General features: G+C 40.6%; 1 long non-coding RNA gene across 1 annotated transcript in view; it reads right to left on the bottom strand.

The window, feature by feature from the left end:
* A830012C17Rik overlaps positions 1-22,943 on the bottom strand; it is a 33,817-nt gene extending 10,874 nt beyond the window's left edge. The window contains exons 1-2 of the long non-coding RNA XR_881079.1: positions 22,704-22,943; positions 20,965-21,043 (exon numbers count right to left, since the gene is read on the bottom strand). This is a non-coding gene — a long non-coding RNA (RIKEN cDNA A830012C17 gene). The remainder of the gene's footprint in view (positions 1-20,964; positions 21,044-22,703) is intronic.
* Positions 22,944-23,967: the final 1,024 nt, after the last annotated feature.

The raw sequence follows: 23,967 nt of genomic DNA, 5'->3' as shown, positions 1-23,967 counted from the left end.
GACTAGTCTGTGCAGGTGAAAGTGTGGACTACAGAAGCTAACAGCTTCTGTGACAGGCCAAAGCAACACAGCTTCTGGGACAGGTCCTGTTTCGGGCCTTCATCTTCTGCCAGGAGGGAGGTCCAAATGCCAGATATCTGTGCAACTTCCCTGTAAGAAGAGAGCTTGCCTGCAGAGTGTGCACTGACCACTGAAACTCAGAGGAGAGAGCTGGTCTCCCGGGTCTGCTGACAAAGGCTAACAGAATCACGAGAGGAACAATCTCTAACAAGAGACAACTATAACAACTAACTCCAGAGATTACCAGATGGCGAAAGGCAAACTTAAGAATCTTACTAACAGAAACCAAGACCACTCACCATAATCAGAACACAGCACTCCCACCTCGCCCAGTCCTGGGCACCCCAACACACCCGAAAAGCTAGACCCGGATTGAAAAGCATATCTCATGATGATGGTAGAGGACATCAAGAAGGACTTTAATAACTCACTTAAAGAAATACAGGAGAACACTGCTAAAGAGTTACAAGTCCTTAAAGAAAAAGAGGAAAACACATCCAAACAGGTGATGGAAATGAACAAAACTATACTAAAACTAAAAAGGGAAGTGGATACAATAAAGAAAACTCAAAGCTAGGCAACGCTGGAGATGGAAACGTCAGAAAAGAAATCTGGAACCATAGATGCGAGCATCAGCAACAGAATACAAGAGATGGAAGAGAGAATCTCAAATGCAGAAGATTCCATAGAGAACATCGGCACAACAATCAAAACCAATGCAAAATGCAAAAAGATCCTAACTCAAAACATCCAGAAAAGCCAGGAGACAATTAGAAGACCAAACCTACAGATAATAGGAGTAGATGAGAATGAAGATTTTCAACTTAAAGGGCTGGCAAATATCTTCAACAAAATTATAGAAGAAAACTTCCCAAACCTAAAGAAAGAGATGCCCATGAACATACAAGAAGCATACAGAACTGCAAATAGACTGGACCAGAAAAGAAATTCCTCCTGACACATATTAAGCAGAACAACAAATGCACTAAATAAAGATAGAATATTAAAAGCAGTAAGGGAAAAAGGTCAAGTAACATATAAAGGCAGGCCTATCAGAATTACACCAGACTTTTCACCAGAGACTATGAAAGCCAGAAGATCCTGGACAGATGTTATACAGACACTAAGAGAACACAAATGCCAGCCCAGGCTACTATACCCAGCCAAATTCTCAATTACCATAGATAGAAAAACCAAAGTATTTCACAACAAAACCAAATTCACACATTATCTTTCCACGAATTCAGCCCTAAAAAGGATAATAACAGAAAAAAACCAATACAAGGACGGAAGGCCCACCCTAGAAAAAGCAAGAAAGTAATCCTTCAACAAACCAAAAAGAAGACAACCACAAGAACAGAATGCCAACTCTAAAAACAAAACTAAAAGGAGGCAACAATTACTTTTCCTTAATATCTCTTAATATCAATGGACTCAACTCCCCAATAAAAAGACATAGACTAACAGACTGGCTACACAAACAGGACCCAACAATTTGCTGCTTACAGGAAACCCATCTCATGGAAAAATACAAACACTACCTCAGAGTAAAAGGCTGGAAAAAAATTTTCCAATCAAATGGTCTGAAGAAGCAAGCTGGAGTAGCCATTCTAATATTTAATAAAATCTACTTCAAACCCGAAGTTTTCAAAAAAGACAAGGAGGGACACTTCATATTCATCAATGGTAAAATCCTCCAAGAGGAACTGTCAATTTTGAATATCTATGCTCCAAATGCAAGGGCAGCCAGATTCATTAAAGAAACTTTAGTAAAGCTCAAAGCACACATTACACCTCACACAATAATAGTGGGAGACTTCAACACACCACTTTCATCAATGGACAGATCGTGGAAACAGAAACTAGACAGGGACACAATGAAACTAACAGAAGTTATGAAACACATGGATATAACAGATATCTACAGAACATTTTATCCTAAAACAAAAGGATATGACTTCTTCTCAGCACCTATTGGTACCTTCTCCAAAATTGACCATATAATTGGTCACAAAACAGGCCTCAACAGATACAAAAATATTGAAATTGTCCCATGTATCCTATCAGATCACTATGTACTAAGGCTGATCTTCAATAAGAACATAAATAATAGAAAGCCAACATTCACATGGAAACTGAACAACACCCTTCCCAATGATACCTTGGTCAAGAAAGGAAAAAAGAAAGAAATTAAAGACTTTTTAGAGTTTAAGGAAAATGAAGCCACAACATACCCAAACTTATGGGACACAATGAAAGCATTTCTAAGAGGGAAACTCTTAGCTCTGAGTGCCTCCAAAAAGAAACTAGACACAGTACACACTAGCAGCTTGACAACACTCCTAAAAGCTCTAGAAAAAAAGGAAGGAAATTCACCCAAGAGGAGTAGACGGCAGAAAATAATAAAACTCAGGCGAGAAATCAACCAAGTGGAAACAAGAAGAACTATTCAAAGAATCAACCAAAGGAGGAGCTGGTTCTTTGAGAAAATCAACAAGATAGATAAACCCTAGAGGGCACAGGGACAGCATCCTAATTAACAAAATCAGAAATGAAAAGGGAGACATAACAACAGATACTGACGAAATACAAAACAGCATCAGATCCTTCTACAAAAGCTATACTCAATGAAACTGGAAAACCTGGATGAAATGGACAAGTTTCTAGACAGATACCAGGTACTAAAGTTAAATCGGGATCAGGTTAATGATGTAAACAGTCCTATATCCCCTAAATAAATAGAAGCAGTCATTAGTAGTCTCCCAACCAAAAAAAAAAAAAAAAAACCCCAGGACCAGATGGGTTTAGTGCAGAGTTCTATCAGACCTTCAAAGAAGACCTAATTCCAGTTCTTCACAAACTATTCCACAAAATAGAAGTAGAAGGTACTCTACCCAACTCATTCTATGAAGCCACAATTACTCTGATACTTAAACCACAAAAAGATCCAACAAAGATAAAGAACTTCAGACCAGTTTCCCTGATGAATATCGATGCAAAAATTCTCAATTAAATTCTCGGTACCGGAATCCAAGAGCACATCAAAACAATCATCCATCCTGATCAAGTGGGTTTCATTCCAGGGATTCAGGGATGGATTAATATATGGAAATCCACCAACGTAATCCACTATATAAACAAACTCAAAGACAAAAACCACATGATCATCTCATTAGATGCAGAGAAAGCATTTAAAAAAATCCAACACCCATTCATGATAAAAGTCTTGGAAAGATCAGGAATTCAAGGCCCATACCTAAACATGATAAAAGCAATCTACAGCAAGCCAGTAGCCAACATCAAAGTAAATGGTGAATACCTGGAAGCATTCCCACTAAAATCAGGGACTAGACAAGGCTGCCCACTTTCTCCCTACCTATTCAACATTTTACTTGAATTCATAGCCAGAGCAATTCAAGAACAAAAGACGATCTAGGGAATACAAATTGGAAAGGAAGAAGTCAAAATATCACTATTTGCAGATGATATTATAGTATATATAAGTGACCCTAAAAATTCCACCAGAGAACTCCTAAACCTGATAAAGAACTTCAGTGAAGTAGCTGGATATAAAATTAACTCAAACAAGTCAATGGCCTTTCTCTACATAAAGGATAAACAGGCTGAGAAAGAAATTAGGGGAAAAAAACTCTTCTAAATAGTCACAAATAGCCCAATCCAATCGCGCGGAACCTGAGACTGCGGTACATAGGGAAGCAGACTGCCCGGGCCTGACCCGGGACAAAAGCCCCTTCCACTCCACTCGAGCCCAGGGCTTCCTGGCCAGCGGAGTTGCCTGACACCTGCAAGGGCCCACACAGGATTCCCCACGGGATCCTAAGACCTCTAGTGAGTGGAACACAGCGCCGGCCCCAATCCAATCGCGCAGAACCTGAGACTGCGGTACATAGGGAAGCAGACTGCCCTGGCCTGACCCGGGACAAAAGCCCCTTCCGCTCCACTCAAGCCCAGGGCTTCCTGGCCAGCGGAGTCGCCTGACACCCGCAAGGGCCCACACAGGATTCCCCACGGGATCCTAAGACCTCTAGTGAGTGGAACACAACTTCTGCCAGGAGTCCGGTTCGAACACCAGATATCTGGGTACCTTCCCTGCAAGAAGATAGCTTGCCTGCAGAGAATACTCTACCCACTGAAACCAAGGAGAGTGCTACCCTCCTAGGTCTGCTTATAGAGGCTAACAGAGTCACCTGAAGTACAAGCTCTTAACAGAGACAACTATAACAGCTAGCTTCAGAGATTACCAGATGGCGAAAGGCAAACGTAAGAATCCTACTAACAGAAATCAAGACCACTCACCATCATCAGAACGCAGCACTCCCAACCCACCTAGTCCTGGGCACCCCAACACAACCGAAAATCTAGACCCAGACTTAAAAACATTTTTCATGATGATGATAGAGGACATCAAGAAGGACATTCATAAGTCACTTAAAGAATTACAGGAGAGCACTGCTAAAGAGTTACAGGCCCTTAAAGAAAAGCAGGAAAACACAGCCAAACAGGTAGAAGTCCTTAAAGAAAACAGGAAAACACATCCAAACAAGTAATGGAAATGAACAAAACCATACTAGAACTAAAAAGGGAAGTAGACACAGTAAAGAAAACCCAAAGCGAGGCAACGCTGGAGATAGAAACCCTAGGAAAGAGATCTGGAACCATAGATGCGAGCATCAGCAACAGAATACAAGAAATGGAAGAGAGAATCTCAGGTGCAGAAGATTCCATAGAGAACATCGACACAACAGTCAAAGAAAATACAAAATGCAAAAGGATTATAACTCAAAACATCCAGGAAATCCAGGACACAATGAGAAGACCAAACCTACGGATAATAGGAATCGATGAGAATGAAGATTTTCAACTTAAAGGGCCAGCTAATATCTTCAACAAAATAAATGAAGAAAACTTCCCAAACATAAAGAAAGAGATGCCCATGATCATACAAGAAGCCTACAGAACTCCAAATAGACTGGACCAGAAAAGAAATTCCTCCCGACACATAATAATCAGAACAACAAATGCACCAAATAAAGATAGAATATTAAAAGCAGTAAGGGAGAAAGGTCAAGTAACATATAAAGGAAGGCCTATCAGAATTACACCAGACTTTTCACCAGAGACTATGAAAGCCAGAAGAGCCTGGACAGATGTTATACAGACACTAAGAGAACACAAATGCCAGCCCAGGCTACTATACCCGGCCAAACTCTCAATTACCATAGATGGAGAAACCAAACTATTCCAATACAAAACCAAATTCACACAATATCTTTCCACGAATCCAGCCCTTCAAAGGATAATAACAAAAAGAAGCAATACAGGGACGGAAATCACGCCCTAGAACAAACAAGAAAGTAATCCCTCAACAAACCAAAAAGAAGACAGCCACAAGAACAGAATGCCAACTCTAACAACAAAAATAATAGGAAGCAACAATTACTTTTCCTTAATATCTCTTAATATCAATGGACTCAAATCCCCAATAAAAAAACATAGACTAACAAACTGGCTACACAAACAGGACCCAACATTCTGCTGCTTACAGGAAACCCATCTCAGGGAAAAAGACAATCACTACCTAAGAGTGAAAGGCTGGAAAACAATTTTCCAAGCAAATGGTCTGAAGAAACAAGCTGGAGTAGCCATTCTAATATCGGATAAAATCGACTTCCAACCCAAAGTTATCAAAAAAGACAAGGAGGGACACTTCATACTCATCAAAGGTAAAATCCTCCAAGAGGAACTCTCAATTCTAATATCTATGCTCCAAATGCAAGGGCAGCCACATTCATTAAAGACATTTTAGTAAAGCTCAAAGCACACATTGCACCTCACACAATAATAGTGGGAAACTTCAACACACCACTTTCATCAAGGGACAGATCGTGGAAACAGAAACTAAACAGGGACACTGTGAAAGTAACAGAAGTTATGAAACAAATGGACCTAACAGATATCTACAGAACATTTTATCCTAAAACAAGAGGATATACCTTCTTCTCAGCACCTCACGGGACCTTCTCCAAAATTGACCATATAATTGCTCACAAAACAGGCCTCAACAGATACAAAAATATTGAAATTGTCCCATGTATCCTATCAGACCACCATGGCCTAAGACTGATCTTCAATAACAACATAAATAATGGAAAGCCAACATTCACGTGGAAACTGAACAACACTCTTCTCAATGATACCTTGGTCAAGGAAGGAATAAAGAAAGAAATTAAAGACTTTTTAGAGTTTAATGAAAATGAGGCCACAACGTACCCAAACCTTTGGGACACAATGAAAGCATTTCTAAGAGGGAAACTCATAGCTCTGAGTGCCTCCAAGAAGAAACGGGAGAGAGCACATACTAGCAGCTTGACAACACATCTAAAAGCTCTACAAAAAAAGGAAGCACATTCACCCAAGAGGAGTAGACAGCAGGAAATAATCAAACTCAGGGGTGAAATCAACCAAGTGGAAACAAGAAGAACTATTCAAAGAATTAACCAAATGAGGAGTTGGTTCTTTGAGAAAATCAACAAGATAGATAAACCCTTAGCTAGACTTACTAAAGGGCACAGGGACAAAATCCTAATTAACAAAATCAGAAATGAAAAGGGAGACATAACAACAGATCCTGAAGAAATCCAAAACACCATCAGATCCTTCTACAAAAGGCTATACTCAACAAAACTGGAAAACCTGGACGAAATGGACAAATTTCTGGACAGATACCAGGTACCAAAGTTGAGTCAGGATCAAGTTGACCATCTAAACAGTCCCATATCACCTAAAGAAATAGAAGCAGTTATTAATAGTCTCCCAGCCAAAAAAAGCCCAGGACCAGACTGGTTTAGTACAGAGTTCTATCAGACCTTCAAAGAAGATCTAATTCCAATTCTGCACAAACTATTTCACAAAATAGAAGTAGAAGGTACTCTACCCAACTCATTTTATGAAGCCACTATTACTCTGATACCTAAACCACAGAAAGATTCAACAAAGATAGAGAACTTCAGACCAATTTCTCTTATGAATATCGATGCAAAAACCTCAATAAAATTCTTGCTAACCGAATCCAAGAACATATTAAAGCAATCATCCATCCTGACCAAGGAGGTTTTATTCCAGGAATGCAGGGATGGTTTAATATACGAAAATCCATCAATGTAATCCATTATATAAACAAACTCAAAGACAAAAACCACATGATCATCTCGTTAGATGCAGAAAAAGCATTTGACAAGATTCAACACCCATTCATGATAAAAGTTTTGGAAAGATCAGGAATTCAAGGCCCATACCTAAACATGATAAAAGCAATCTACAGCAAACCAGTAGCCAACATCAAAGTAAATGGAGAGAAGCTGGAAGCAATCCCACTAAAATCAGGCACTAGACAAGGCTGCCCACTTTCTCCCTACCTTTTCAACATAGTACTTGAAGTATTAGCCAGAGCAATTCGACAACAAAAGGAGATCAAGGGGGTACAAATTGGAAAAGAGGAAGTCAAAATATCACTTTTTGCAGATGATATGATAGTATATATAAGTGACCCTAAAAATTCTACCAGAGAACTCCTAAACCTGATAAGCAGCTTCGGTGAAGTAGCTGGATATAAAATAAACTCAAACAAGTCAATGGCCTTTCTCTATACAAAGAATAAACAGGCTGAGAAAGCAATTAGGGAAACAACACCCTTCTCAATAGTCACAAATAGTATAAAATATCTTGGTGTAACGCTAACTAAGGAGGTGAAAGATCTGTATGATAAAAACTTCAAATCTCTGAAGAAAGAAATTAAAGAAGATCTCAGAGGATGGAAATATCTCCCATGCTCATGGATTGGCAGGATCAACATTGTAAAAATGGCTATCTTGCCAAAAGCAATCTACAGATTCAATGCAATCCCCATCAAAATTCCAACTCAATTCTTCAACGAATTAGAAGGAGCAATTTGCAAATTCATCTGGAATAACAAAAAACCTAGGATAGCAAAAAGTCTTCTCAAGGATAAAAGAACCTCTGGTGGAATCACCATGCCTGACCTAAAGCTTTACTACAGAGCAATTGTGACAAAAAGTGCATGGTACTGGTATAGAAACAGACAAGTAGACCAATGGAATAGAATTGAAGACCCAGAAATGAACCCACACACCTATGGTCACTTGATCTTTGACAAGGGAGCTAAAACCATCCAGTGGAAGAAAGACAGCATTTTCAACAATTGGTGCTGGCACAACTGGTTGTTATCATGTAGAAGAATGCAAATCTATCCATACTTATCTCCTTGTACTAAGGTCAAATCTAAGTGGATCAAAGAACTTCACATAAAACCAGAGACACTGAAACTTATAGAGGAGAAAGTGGGGAAAAGTCTTGAAGATATGGGCACAGGGGAAAAATTCCTGAACAAAACAGCAATGGCATGTGCTGTAAGATCGAGAATTGACAAATGGGACCTAATGAAACTCCAAAGTTTCTGCAAGGCAAAAGACACTGTCAATAAGACAAAAAGACCACCAACAGATTGGGAAAGAATCTTTACCTATCCTAAATCAGATAGGGGGCTAATATCCAACATATATAAAGAACTCAAGAAGGTGGACTTCAGAAAATCGAACAACCCCATTAAAAAATGGGGCTAAGAACTGAACAAAAAATTCTCACCTGAGGAATACCGAATGACAGAGAAGCACCTGAAAAAATGTTCAACATCCTTAATCATCAGGGAAATGCAAATCAAAACAACCCTGAGATTCCACCTCAGACCAGTCAGAATGGCTAAGATCAAAAATTCAGGTGACAGCAGATGCTGGCGTGGATGTGGAGAAAGAGGAACACTCCTCCATTGTTGGTGGGATTGCAGGCTTGTACAACCACTCTGGAAATCAGTCTGGCGGTTCCTCAGAAAATTGGACATAGTACTACCGGAGGATCCAGCAATACCTCTCCTCGGCATTTATCCAGAAGATGCCCCAACTGGTAAGAAGGACACATGCTCCACTATGTTCATAGCAGCCTTATTTATAATAGCCAGAAGCTGGAAAGAACCCAGATGCCCCTCAACAGAGGAATGGATACAGAAAATGTGGTACATCTACACAATGGAGTACTACTCAGCTATTAAAAAGAATGAATTTATGAAATTCCTAGCCAAATGGATGGACCTGGAGGGCATCATCCTGAGTGAGGTAACACATTCACAAAGGAACTCACACAATATGTACTCACTGATAAGTGGATATTAGCCCCAAACCTAGGATTCCCAAGATATAAGGTACAATTTGCTAAACACATGAAACTCAAGAAGAATGAAGACTGAAGTGTGGACACTATGCCCCTCCTTAGAATTGGGAACAAAACACCCATGGAAGGAGTTACAGAGACAAAGTTTGTAGCTGAGATGAAAGGATGGACCATGTAGAGACTGCCATATCCAGGGATCCACCCCATGATCAGCATCCAAACGCTGACACCATTGCATACCCTAGCAAGATTTTATTGAAAGGACCCAGATGTAGCTATCTCTTCTGAGAATATGCCTGGGCCTAGCAAACACAGAAGTGGATGCTCACAGTCAGCTAATGGATGGATCACAGGGCTCCCAATGGAGGAGCTAGAGAAAGAACCCAAGGAGCTAAAGGGATCTGCAACCCTATAGGTGGAACAACATTATGAACTAACCAGTACCCCGGAGCTCTTGACTCTAACTGCATATGTATCAAAAGATGGCCTAATCGGCCATCACTGGAAAGAGAGGCCCATTGGACACGTAAACTTTGTATGGCCAGTACAGGGGAATGCCAGGGCCAAAAAGGGGGAGTGGGTGTGTAGGGGAGTGGGGGTGGGTGGGTATGGGGGACTTTTGGTATAGCATTGGAAATGTAAATGAGCTAAATACCTAATAAAAAATGGAAAAAAATAATCACAAATAATATAAAATACCTTGGCATGACTCTAACTAACGAGGTGAAAGATCTGTATGTTAAGAACTTCAAGTCTCTGAAGAAAGAAATTAAAGAATATCTCTGAAGGTGGAAAGATCTCCCATGCTCATGGATTGGAAGGATCAATATAGTAAAAATGGCTATCTTGCCAAAAGCAATCTACAGATTCAATGCAATCCCCATCAAAATTCGAACTCAATTCTTCAATGAATTAGAAAGAGCAATCTGCAAATTCATCTGGAATAACAAAAAACCTAGGATAGCAAAAACTCTTCTCAAGGATAAAAGAACCTCTGGTGGAATCACCATGCCTGACCCAAAGCTTTACTACAGAGCAATTGTGATAAAAACTGCATGGCACTGGTATAGCAACAGACAAGTAGACCAATGGAATAGAATTGAAGACCCAGAAATGAACCCACACACCTATGGTCACTTGATCTTTGACAAGGGAGCTAAAACCATCCAGTGGAAAAAGGACAGCATTTTGAACAAATGGTGCTGGCACAACTGGCGGTTAACATGTAGAAGAATGGGAATAGATCCAATTCTATCTCCTTGTACTAAGGTCAAATCTAAGTGGATCAAGGAACTCCACATAAAACCAGAGAAAGTGAAATTTATAGACGAGAAAGTGGGGAAAAGCCTTGAAGATATGGGCACAGGGGAAAAATTCCTGAACAGAACAGCAATGGCTTGTGCTGTAAGATGGAGAATTGACAAATGGGACCTCATAAAATTGCAAAGCTTCTGTAAGGCAAAAGACACTGTCAATAAGACAAAAAGGCCACCAACAGATTGGGAAAGGATCTTTACCTATCCTAAATCAGATAGGGGACTAATATCCAATATATATAAAGAACTCAAGAAGGTGGACTCCAGAAAATCAAATAACCCCAATTAAAAAGGGGTGCAGAGATAAAGAATTCTCACCTGAGGAATACTGAATGGCTGAGAAGCACCTGAAAAAATGTCCAGCATCATTAATCATCAGGGAAATGCAAATCAAAACAACCCTGAGATTCCATCTCACACCAGTCAGAATGGCTAAGATCAAAAATTCAGGTGACAGCACATGCTGTCAAGGATATAGAGGAAAAGGAACACTCCTCCATTGTTGGTGGGATTGCAAGCTTATACAACCACTCTGGAAATCAGTCTGGCGGTTCCTCAGAAAATTGGACATAGTACTACTAGAGGATCCCGCAATACCTCTCCTGGGCATATATCCAGAAGATTTTCCGACTGGTAAGAAGGACACATGCTGCACTATGTTCATAGAAGCCTTATTTATAATAGCCAGAAGCTGGAAAGAACCCAGATGCCCCTCAACAGAGGAATGGATACAGAAAAGGTGGTACATTTACACAATGGAATACTACTCAGCTATTAAAAAGAATGAACTTATGAAATTCCTAGGCAAATGGATGGACCTGGAGGGCATTATCCTGAGTGAGGTAACCCAATCACAAAAGAACTCACATGACATGTACTCACTGATAAGTGGATATTAGCCCAGATACTTAGAATACCCAAGATATAAGATACAATTTGTGAAACTCTTGAAACTCAAGAAGAACTAAGACCAAAGTGTGGACCCTTTGCCCCTTCTTAGAATTGGGAACAAAACACCCATGGAAGGAGTTACAGAGACAAAGTTTGGAGCTGAGTCGAAAGGACGGACCATCTAGAGACTGCCATATCCAGTGATCCATCCCATAATCAGCCCCCAAACACTGACACCATTGCATACACTAGCAAGATTTTGCTAAAAGGACCCTGATATAGCTGTCTCTTGTGAGACTATGCCCGGGCCTAGCAAACACAGAAGTGGATGCTCACAGTCAGCTATTGGATGGATCACAGGGCCAGCCCCCAATGGAGGAGCTAGAGAAAGTACCCAAGGAGCTAAAGGGATCTGCAACCCTATAGGTGGAACATCAATATGAACTAACCAGTACCCCCCGGAGCTCGTGTCTCTAGCTGCATATATATCAGAAGATGGCCTAGTTGGCCATCAGTGGAAAGAGAGGCCCATTGGTCATGCAAACTTTATATGCCTCAGTATAGGGGAACACCAGGGCCAAGAAGTGGGATTGGGTGGTTAGGGGAGTGAGTGGAGGAGGGTATGGGGGATTTTGGGGATAGCACTGGAAATGTAAATGAAGAAAATACCTAATTTAAAAAAAAAGAAAAGTAACTCATCAAATTCAAAAAAAAAATATCTTATGAACTATCAGTGAATTTCCTAGCACAAATCAAAAGTAGAACTGTATATTCAAAGTGCTAAAACATAACAGTCTTCCAACCAAGAATACTATACGAATTCAATACTGAAGAAGAAGGGTACAGGAACAAATAACAGAAAGACTGATAAAACTCCAAGTAACAATATTACTTTATACTTACTTAAAATCATACACTCTACATATAAATGTATATGTATACATGCACACATGTATGTATATAAACACACACACACACATCTTAAAGGAAGGTATGCCACTTGGGTAGACAGTGCTCCCCCACAAGAACCATAGACTAGCAAAAACCAGGAATGAGAAATCTTCTTTTGAATGGCTGATTATGGTAATCCCCAAGTGACTCCCAAAACAATACAGACTATCAATGTAGGCCTTGGCTACCACTTAGAGGTTGAAAATAAGCCCATATTGCTGATAACACCAAACAACTTAAGACACAAAACTAGGATGATGTGAACTAGATCTAACCTGAAAGCCTCCTTTCTACATTTTACATTCTATGATACCAAAAAAATACTATAGAGCCTGCCTTGATAGGAAAGCAATTAAACAGTTCTACTCAGCTACAGTACCTACCACATACTTATCAAGCTGTACATAAAAGTGCAGTAAGCAGAACTCACATGTGGGTAATAACCAACAGTTGTCTAATTGGACTTCAGGTCAAATCAATAGGAGAGAAATCATGACTAGTACTAGATACCTAACTTCCTGGGGTCAGTGATGTAGTGGATCTGCTCCTGCCACTTCTTAGATGAGTGTAATTTCTAACTACATTCTAAATCTTATCCTAATACCCACAAATAAGTGTAGCTCTCACTCCAAGTCAAAGAAGCTTCTGTTCATAGCAAATGGATATAATCACACAAAATCACAACTGGATAAAATACAGAGATCAATTGATCATGTGGATCCCAGCTCCCATGGATGTATCTACATCATAGCTTCTGCATCTACAGTTCAGAAAATATCACAGACAAGGCGGCAGAGAGGTTTTTAAGAGCCAGAATACTGAGAAGTCTCCTGAAAGGGCTATATAAACAAGACCAGAAAAGGCAATACAATAATGCCAAGGCAAAAGGGGGAAATTTCACTGGGTCCCTCCTAGATGGAGAACTAAAGGTAACTGATGAGTGCCATTAGCCTCTCCCATGGATGAACCAATTTTTGATTATCCAACACAAACAGTCATCTCTGAAACCATATATACACAAACAAGAAAAATGAATTCAGCAGGTTGTGTTTATGTATTTGTGCATGAATATACATGTATGCCTGTATATGTATGTAATAATAACAATCAAAGATAAAGATATTATCAATATGGCGGGGGTTGGAAGGAAAAAAAGAAGGAGAAAGAAGGGAAAAATGATGTAATTCTATTTTATTAAAATTTATATATATAATTAAAAATAAGTAAATAACTCAATTTGTTTTAAAAAATATTATATGGGGGAGGGGAGCTGCCCATCAAAGATGAAGAACAGATAATGGTTTTCCCAAAACCATCTTTAGCAAAAGCTAAAGATACCTGACATACACTACAACAAATGTTAGAATGAGTCCCTTGAGACCAAAGTAAAAGATGCTTAAGAAAATGCACAAGAAATATAAAGCTTTTTGATGAGGGTAAATATATAGACAAATATATAAATCCTGTAATTTTGTAAGAGTGGCACAGGAAGACTTTGTAATTTTGGTACAAGCATTAAAGACAAAGGCATGAAACAAGCTGTAAACATGCCATTGGTGCAGAGATAGCACAAAAGGAGTTATAAAAATGAGAAGTTTCTGCTTGTGATTGAACTTAAACATTATTAACTTAAAGTAGATTCATATATGTGTGTTTTGTGTAACTATACTGTACGATAACCACAAGAAAGCCCATATGATATACACGAATGGAAATAATAGTGAAATAAAAAATATTCCTACAAAATGTCAACAAAAAGCAAAAGTAAATAGGAAAAGACAGAAAGAGAGACAAAACAGCCAAAGACTAATGAAAAATAGCAAAGGCAATATGTCCATCCCATCAATGACTAACATAAGTGTAAATGGATCAAAGTTCTAGTCAAAAGATGTAGAAGGCTGAATGGATTAACAACCACGAAACAACTTATGCTTTCTATAAATGACTTCCTTCAGATTTAAATGGGAGAATGGAAAAATAGTAACTGAAACATAGTATGATAGTATACATATATAAAAAGTAAAATAATATGTATGTTAAAATACATTATTCTGCTCTTGCTCTCTTGCCTTCTTGCTCCCACTCTGTCTTCTCTCCTCTTGCCCCCTCTCTCCCATTCCCACCCCACCCCCTTCACGTGCTCATGGCCGGCCTCTACTTCTCCACTCTCTCTCCCTGCCTTTCTCTGTCTCTATTACCCTCTCAACTCCCCTCCCATGCCCTGGATAAACTCTGTGTGTGTGTGTGTGTGTGTGTGTGTGTGTGTGTGTGTGTGTGTGTGTGTGTGTTATTCTTTTTGAGTCTGAGTTAACTCACTCAGGAAGATATTTTCTAGTTCCATCCATTTGCCTATAAATTTCGTGATGACTTTGTTTTTAATAGCTGAGTAGTATTCCATTTTCTGTATCCATTCTTTGTTTGAGGGACATCTACGTTGTTTCCAGTTTCTGACTATTCTGAATAATAAGTTCTGCTATGAACTTGGTTGAACAGGTGACCTTGTGGGATGGGAGAGAATCTTTTAGGTATATGCTCAGAAGTGGTATAGGCAGGGTCTTGGGATAGAACTTTTCCTAATTTTCTGAGAAACCTCCAGATTGATTTTCAGAATGGTTGAACAAATTTACACTCCCACCAGCAATGGAAGAGAGATCCTTGCTCCAGATACTGGCTAGCATGTGCTATCACTTGACATTTTGATCTTAGTCATTCTGATGGGTGTAAGGTGGAATCTCAGAGACTTTTTGATTGGCATTTCATTGATTACTATGAATGTTAAACATTGCTTTAACTGTTTCTCAGCCATTAAAGATTCTTCTGTTGAGAATTCTCTGTTCAGATCTGTACCCCAAATAACTAATTCAATTGGAATATCCCCCCCCCTTCTCTACTATTAGATTTAGTTTATCTGGTTTTAGGTTGAAGTCTTAGATCCACTTAGACTTGAGGTTTGTGCAGGGTGATTAATATGAATCTATTTGCATTCTTCTACAGCAGAAATTCAGCTAGACCAGCACCATTTGTTAAAGATGTTTTCTTTTTTCCATTGTATGTTTTTTGTTTCTTTGTCAAATATCAAGTGTCTGTAGGTGTGTGGGTTTATTTCTGGGTCTTCAATTGACTCACTTATAAATGAATATTAGCCATAAAGTACAGGATAACCATGCTACAACTCACAGACCCAAAGAAGCTAAATAACAAGGATGGCCCAAGGGGAGATGCTTAAATGTCACCGAGAAGGGGAAATAAAATAGACATCAAAAGTGGATGGAGGGAAGAAACTTGGTGGGAGAGAAGGTGGAGAGGAGAATGAGGTTGGCGATCAGGTATGGAGAGAGCAGGGCGGGGCTGGGACAGAGAACAGGAGTCAGTGAGTGTGCGTCTGTGGAATGAGCCAGAGACCTAGAATGAGGAGGTATTGGGAGTCTGTGGGAGGTACCCTAGCTGAGACTCCCAGCTGCTGGGGATAAGAAGCCTGGAGTGGCCACATCCTGTATTTAGGTGGGACTTCCAATGTAGGAAGGGGAACACCCACCCATCCATAAAACCTTTGACCCAAAATTTGTCCTGCCTACAAGATGTGCAGGAATAAACATGGAACAGAGATTGAGGGAACATCAACCAATCACTGACCCAGCTTGAGACCCATGCCATGAGAGATCCAACCTGGCATGCTATTAATGATGCTCTGCTATGTTTGCAGATCAGAGCCTAGCATAAGTGTCCTCTGAGAGGCTTCAGCAGCAGCTGATGGAAACAGATGCAGAGACCCACAGCCAAAGAACAAGTGGACACGAGAGAGTCATGTGGAAGCCTCAGGGAAGGATTGAAACAGCCAGTGTGGTCAAGGACACCACAAGAAGACCTACAGAGTCAACTAACCTGAGCCCATGAGGGCTCACAGACACTGAACCACCAGTCAAAGAACATTCACAGACTGGACCTAAGCCCCCTTCACATATGTAGCAGTTGTGCAGCTTTGTCTTCATGTGGGTTCTGTAACAATAGGAGTGGGAACTGTCTCTGACTATGTTCCCTGCCTTTGAATCCCTTCCCCATAGCTAGGCTAACTTGTCTGGTCTCTATAGGAGAGAATGCATCTTCCTGAGAATGGGTGGGGCTGGTACCTTTGGGGAACCCCCACTACTCCTCTGAGAAGAAAAGTGGGGAATTAGGGAGGTGGTATGAGGCTGAACTGGGAGGAGAGGGGAAATCGGGACTCCAATCATGATGTAAAGTGAATAAATAAATTAACAAAAAAGGACATTATTCAAAATTACTAACTCATCAGTAAGATAAAACTATGATGAATATGTATATAACCAAAGGATTTGAGCTCAGCTGAATGAGAGCTTACATTGTAACATGTTACACCTCTACAGATCAGGAAGTAAGAGCAGACAGGAAGTAGGGCTGGGCTACAGACCTCACACCTCAGTGACTGGCTTTCTGAAATAAGACTCCACTCTCCAAAGGCTATTAAACCTTCTAAAACAGTGACACCACGTGGGAACCACATGGTCACATGGTTAAGATGTGAACACAGAAGCCTGTGGGGGACAACTTATATCTAAGCCAGAGGAGTACTCAGCCTCAGAACCCCTGCAAACTTAAGACAGTCAGAAACAGTAACTCTATAGTAATATATTTTAATTCCCACTTTCTATAATAGAGAGAACACATACATATAACTAAGAAGCCCAGGAGGGAACAACACTGTAGGTAGATGAGCACACCAGACCCTTTGGGCATTGCATTCAATATCCTGAAACAGTGAAGGACACATTCTTCTCATGAACACAGAGGCTGTGTCCATGCTACATCAGAATTGAGTTCACTGAGGAAATCTTCACAAGTTTAAGATGATTGAAGTCACACTAAACATCTTTTCCAACCAAACTGCTAAGAAGATAAGTAGCAAATTGCAGGAAGAAAAGCTCACAAACAAATGGCAATAAACAGCATGCTCACTATCAATTGATGAGTCAAGGAAGACGTTAAGGCAGCGTCAGTAAGCACCTCCTGATAAATGGAAGCAGGGACATTATATGCCAGAATCTATTAAACACAGAAGAAACAGCACTAAAGAGAATTTCTTTTTTTTTGTTTTGTTTTGTTTTTGTTTTTTTGTTTTTGTTTTTCGAGACAAGGTTTCTCTGTGTCACCCTGGCTGTCCCGGAACTCACAATCAATTCTTCTGTGGAATAGCTTACATGGGAAAACGTAGCTCTGCAACTCAAGAAATTAGAAGAAAAGCTAAGCCCAACTTTATCAAAAGAAATGACAGATATGACAAGAGAAATGAGGAATGGACAATATAAAGATATCAATACAGTTAAATTTGACTTTTAAAAACTCAAAATAGACAAACTTTTAAACTAAGAAAAAACTAAAGGAGTCGTGCCCTTCCGAGAGGAGCCACTTGAAGCCCACACACTCAGGAAGCTGAAGTAGGAGAATCATGCACAAGCTTGTTCTGGGCTACACAGTGACTTCTAGACAACGTCAGGATAGAGAGAGGGTCCCAGTCTCAAGATGTTTCTTTTGGATGTACTGCAATGGAATTAGTATAAAACTGACCAGAAATTCAAACTGAAGCAGAAGTTGTTACAACTGGTGTATGACAATTACCATTGATATAGCCATACCAAGAAATCAGAAGAAATCCAGTCTTAGAAACATAATCTACAGAGATTCAAACATGAAATAGAAACCCCAAACTCTGAAAGAGATGAAATCAATAATCAAAACACTCAAAGCAAAAATCAGGACCAGATAGCTTCACTTCTAATGTCTACCAAACACAGAAAAAAAAATGTTCTTTCTCAGATTATTCAAAAGATCAAGTGACCATAGGTGTGTGGGTTCATTTCTGGGTCTTCAATTCTATTCCATTGGTCTACTTGTCTGTCGTTATACCAGTACCATGCAGTTTTTATCACAATTGCTCTGTAGTAAAGCTTTAGGTCAGGCATGGTGATTCCACCAGAGGATCTTTTATCCTTGAGAAGAGTTTTTGCTATCCTAGGTTTTTTGTTATTCCAGATGAATTTGCAGATTGTTCTTTCTAATTCGTTGAAGAATTGAGTTGGAATTTTGATGGGGATTGCATTGAAGGGAGGTAAAACCATCCAGTGGAAGAAAGACAGCATTTTCAACAAATGGTGCTGGCATAACTGGTTGTTAACATGCAGAAGAATGTGAATCGATCCATTCCTATCTCCTTGTACTAAAGTCAAATCTAAGTGGATCAAGGAACTCCACATAAAACCAGAGACACTGAAACTTATAGAGGAAAAAGTGGGGAAAAGCCTCGAAGATATGGGCACAGGGAAAAAATTCCTGAACAAAACAGCAATGGCTTGTGCTGTAAGATCAAGAATTGACAAATGGGACCTCATGAAACTGCAAAGCTTCTGCAAGGCAAAAGACACCGTCAATAAGACAAAAAGGCCACCAACAGATTGGGAAAGGATCTTTACCTATCCTAAATCAGATAGGGGACTAATATCCAATATATATAAAGAACTCAAGAAGGTGGACTCCAGAAAATCAAATAACCCCATTAAAAAATGGGGCTCAGAGCTAAACAAAGAATTCTCACCTGAGGAATACTGAATGGCTGAGAAGCACCTGAAAAAATGCTCAGCATCCTTAATCATCAGAGAAATGCAAATCAAAACAACACTGAGATTCCATCTCACACCAGTCAGAATGGCTAAGATGAAAAATTCAGGTGACAGCAGATGCTGGTGAGGATGTGGAGAAAGAGGAACACTCCTTCATTGTTGGTGGGATTGCAAGCTTGTACAACCACTCTGGAAATCAGTCTGGCGGTTCCTCAGAAAATTGCACATAGTACTATCGGAGGATCCCACAATACCTCTCCTGGGCATATATCCAGAAGATGCCCCAACCGGTAAGAAGGACACATGCTGCACTATGTTCATAGCAGCCTTATTTATAATAGCCAGAAGCTGGAAAGAACCCAGATGCCCCTCAACAGAGGAATGGATACAAAAAAATGTGGTATATTTACACAATGGAGTACTACTCAGCTATTAAAAAGAATGAATTTATGAAATTCCTAGGCAAATGGTTGGACCCAGAGGGCATCATTCTGAGTGAGGTAACACAATCACAAAAGAACTCAATGATATGTACTCACTGATAAGTGGATATTAGCCCAGAAACTTAGTATACCGGAGATATAAGAGACAATTTGTAAAACAAATGAAACTGAAGAAGAACGAAGACCAAAGTGTGAACACTTTGCCCCTTCTTAGAATTGGAAATAATCACCCATGGAAGGCATTAGAGAGACAAAGTTTGGAGCTGAGACAGAAGGATGGACCATCTAGAGACTGCCATATCCAGGGATCCATCCCATAATTAGCCTCCAAACGATGACACCATTGCATACACTAGCAAGCATTTGCTGAAAAGACCCTGATATAGCTGTCTCTTGTAAGACTAGGCTGGGGCCTAGCAAACACATAAGTGGATGCTCACAGTCAGCTATTGGATGGATCATAGGGCCCCCAATTGAGGAGCTAGAGAAAGTATCCAAGGAGCTAAAGGGATCTGCAACCCTATAGGTGGAACAACATTATGAACTAACCAGTACCCTGGAGCTCTTGTCTTTAGCTGCATATGTATCAAAAGATGGCCTAGTAGGCCATCACTGGAAAGAGAGGCCCATTGGACATGCAAACTTTATATGCCCCAGTACAGGGGAACGCCAGGGCCAAAAAGTGGGAATGCGTGGGTAGGGGAGTGGGGGGGAGGGTATGGGGGACTTTTGGGACAGCATTGGAAATGTAATTGAGGGAAATATGTAATAAAAAAATAATAATAAAGAACCCCAAGTATGCATGTCAAGCAAAAGAAGCCCCCAGAACATTATAGTCAATGTGTGAAAAATACAAAGCAAAGGAACAATATTAGAAGTTCTGAGAACAAAAATGTCAACTCGCAAAGGAAGAAACATTACAAACAGCATCAGATCTCTTGTCAGCAATACTAAAAGACAAGAAATATGGAATGTTAGATATTAAGCCCCGTAAATAAATATCTACTTAAATAAGAGTACTAAAAAAAAAGAAAGAAAAGAAAAGAAAATTGAGATACTCATATCATAAAATCAGCATCACCCTGATGCCAAAGATAATGAAAAGACTTGATGTGAAAATAAATGTGAGTCTGACATCCCTTATGCATATACATTCAAAATCCTCAACAAAATAAAGACAAACCATTACAGCGGGGGTGGGGGGTGGGGGCTTATCCTATGGACATAAAAATGGTACAGATATGAAAATCAATTAGTAGAACAAAGAATTAAAGTAGCATGACTCAATACATGGAAAGACTGACAAAATCCAATAGCTGCCATAATAAAAATAAAAGCCCATAAAAGGAGAAGGCAGTTACATCAGCACAATAAAGGCTGCACAAGAGAAGCTGGGACTTAGAATGTACTCACCAATCAAACCATGAGAGGTCTTCCTCTGCAGTCAGGGACAAGTAAGGGAAGCCCACTCCTATTCAATAACACGAAAGTCCTAGCCACAAGGATATAAAATGCATTTAAATTTCTAAGGAAAAGTAAAATAATCTATTTATATATGACATAAAATGCATATATGTTTCACAAAAAAATACTATTAGAGCTAATAAATTTAGCCAAGTTGGCAGGATGTAAAATATACAAATATTGATTCCATTTTTACACTAAGGAAGGACTTGAAAAAGAAATTATTAAAACAAAAAACTTGCACTAGTTAGAAAAAAAAAAGTCATGAGGAATAAGCTTAACCAAATGAAAGACTTGAACATGGAGAATATAAACATTAACAAAATGCAATAAAGAAGACACAGGTGGACAGAAGGAGATTGTGAGCAGCTGAGGTAGGGCTTGGAGGCCAGCAGCACTTCCTGCTTCTCTCTAACTCCGAACCCAACAGTCCTTTCAACATGGAGGTAACTGAGGGAGTGAGGCTGGGAAAAACCAGCCAGTACAGTATGACACCCTCTTCTCATTTCCTAAGGCACCAGGCGCATGTGCACGCGCACGAGCACACACACACACACACACACACACACACACAGACACACACACACACACACACAGACACACACACACACAGACACACAGACACACACACACACACACAGACACACACACACACAGACACACACACACAGACACACAGACACACACACACACAGACACACAGACACACACACACACACACACAGACACACACACACGTAAGACATCAGTACACATAAAGTTAAAAAAAATGAGAAATCCCTCTAAAAGTTTTGCAGAAGCAAATGCTGAGGGAACAGGCAATCTGGCCTCAGCTTCTGGGGACTGCACAGTGGGTGGGCTTTCCCTCAGCTCTCAGTGCCCAGCTGTGATGCCAAGAAGGAGGTCTGTTGAGATGATTACACCAAGCTTTTCTTTCATTAAAATATAATTACATCCCCTCCCCCTCCCAGGCCTCCCACGCCCCTTTCCAGAAGTCTCTTCAATCTTCCATTACTCCATGTCAAACCCAGGGCCTCTGTTTCGGATTGTTACATATGAATAAATGTATAAATACAGCCTGCTGAGTTTGTTTAGTGTTACTCGATATGACTTCAGGGCTGACCACTTGGTATTAGCTAATCAGTCGGAAATATAAATCCAACCCTGTACCTCCAGGCCTGTACCTCGCCTAAGCAGCACAGCAGGGCAGGCACTAGTGGTGAGGCCTCTGGGGAGCCGGCCCCAAGGGTATGAGTTGAGGAGAACTGGCTGCCACTGGTCTAGCATGAGGTGCTGTGAGCTCTGGGTGCTATCCTCTGCCCCCTCACCCCTCACCACCTGCAGCAATCACTAGAGCTTGGCCGAGGTCATGAGAGCAAAAGAGCTGACCCTGCACGGTCTCCTGAACAATACAATGGAGCTGGCCCAGCCCTCACCAAGTGGAGCACTTGGAAGAACGGGCCTTGAGCCTCAATTGGGCAATGCAGTGGAGTTGGCTGTGGAACTGGCTGTGGTGCTGTGAGTGTAGGTGAGGCAGCCCCCAGAGGCGAAAGAGCAGCAGATCTGACCCTGTCCCCTGTCGGCTGTGATACTGGGTGGCCCTAGTGGTTTGAGTTTGGGAGAACCAGCAGGCTGATCAACTCAGCTACCAGATCCAGAGCTTGAGTTGGCCCACCCCAAAAATCTACCTTATCTATCAACTGCTAAAGCTTGTGAACCGGCTGGTCTTGTTGATCCAAAGCTGCAGGATCTCCATGGCTTGGGACAACAACAGGATAACCAAGAGGAGCCCTGCTGAGGATCCAGTGGAGGCCAGAGGCCTCAAAGCAGACTAATGACTTCTTGCAATGAACATTTTAATGTGAAGATGTGTGGACAAAGGGGTATACTGTGGGACGCATTGTGACACACTACAGCTTCCATGACGAGATGATTTCTAAGCTTTGTTTATTTTTTGTTTATTGTTGTTTTCTATTTGCTTTTGTGGGGGAGGTTGCAAGGGCAGAGAGCAGATAAGAAGGGACAGGGAGATGAGTGGGATGGGTGGGGGTGCATTATGGGAAACTCACAAAGCATCAATAAAAAGTTGAAAGAAACGAAGAAACAAAGAAAGATACTTGCATCTTTCTTTCCCTGTGAACTGGAAGCAAACATATTGTCTTGGCCAGCCTCCACCTTGCAACACAACTTAGCCCTGGCAAAATGAGAGTGAAACAAACCTGTGGGAAATCACACGCAGACAGGAGATAGAATGCAGCTGCAGTTCCCTGTCAAAATGAGAAAACAGGAGCAGCTAAAGGGGAGTCCAGAGACCAAGAAGGCCTGCAGACGTGCTTGCAGAAACTAGGCCTCAGAAAACATCTCCTAGTAGAACAGAAAAGGACCCTCTACATCCCTCCACCTTAGTTTGCTGTCCTATCCACTATGGGATTGGTGGGTGGAGCCTGAGGCCCAGGCCCAGCTCAGACTTGGAAACATACTAAACAAATTTGTTCAGAGTCAGTTCCAGCTTGGGATACTTTTGCTCCATGATACCTTGTTGTAGCAAGCAGGAAAAAGACTGTTCAGTCAGCTTGAGTCTCCAACCACGAGCTGATGAACAATACACATGCAAAAAAAGAAAGCTGGAACTCAAGAAAGAAAGGGAGAGAGGGAGGAGAAAGAAAGGAGATGGGAGGGAGGGAAGGAGGGAGGGAGGGAGGGAGGGAGGGAGGGAGGGAGGATGATCTTTTGCTCTGTCAGGGAAGGAAGAACACAGAGATGGGTAAGGGGATCAGTACTGAAGTACTTTCAGTATTTTCCCCATGCTAATATACCAGTAGCGATATTGCTTTTTTTTTAGTGTTTTTTGCTAAGACATTTTTTAAATTTTTATTACTTGTCTGCATGCATAGTACACACACACACACACACACACACACAGGGTGGGGCAGAGAGAGGAATTTGTTTTCA

Source organism: Mus musculus, chromosome 4, assembly GCF_000001635.26.
Source record: "Mus musculus strain C57BL/6J chromosome 4, GRCm38.p6 C57BL/6J".
Lineage (NCBI taxonomy): Eukaryota > Metazoa > Chordata > Mammalia > Rodentia > Muridae > Mus > Mus musculus.
Note: the sequence above shows the minus strand (reverse complement) of the source record. Positions and strands in the feature narration are given on the sequence as shown.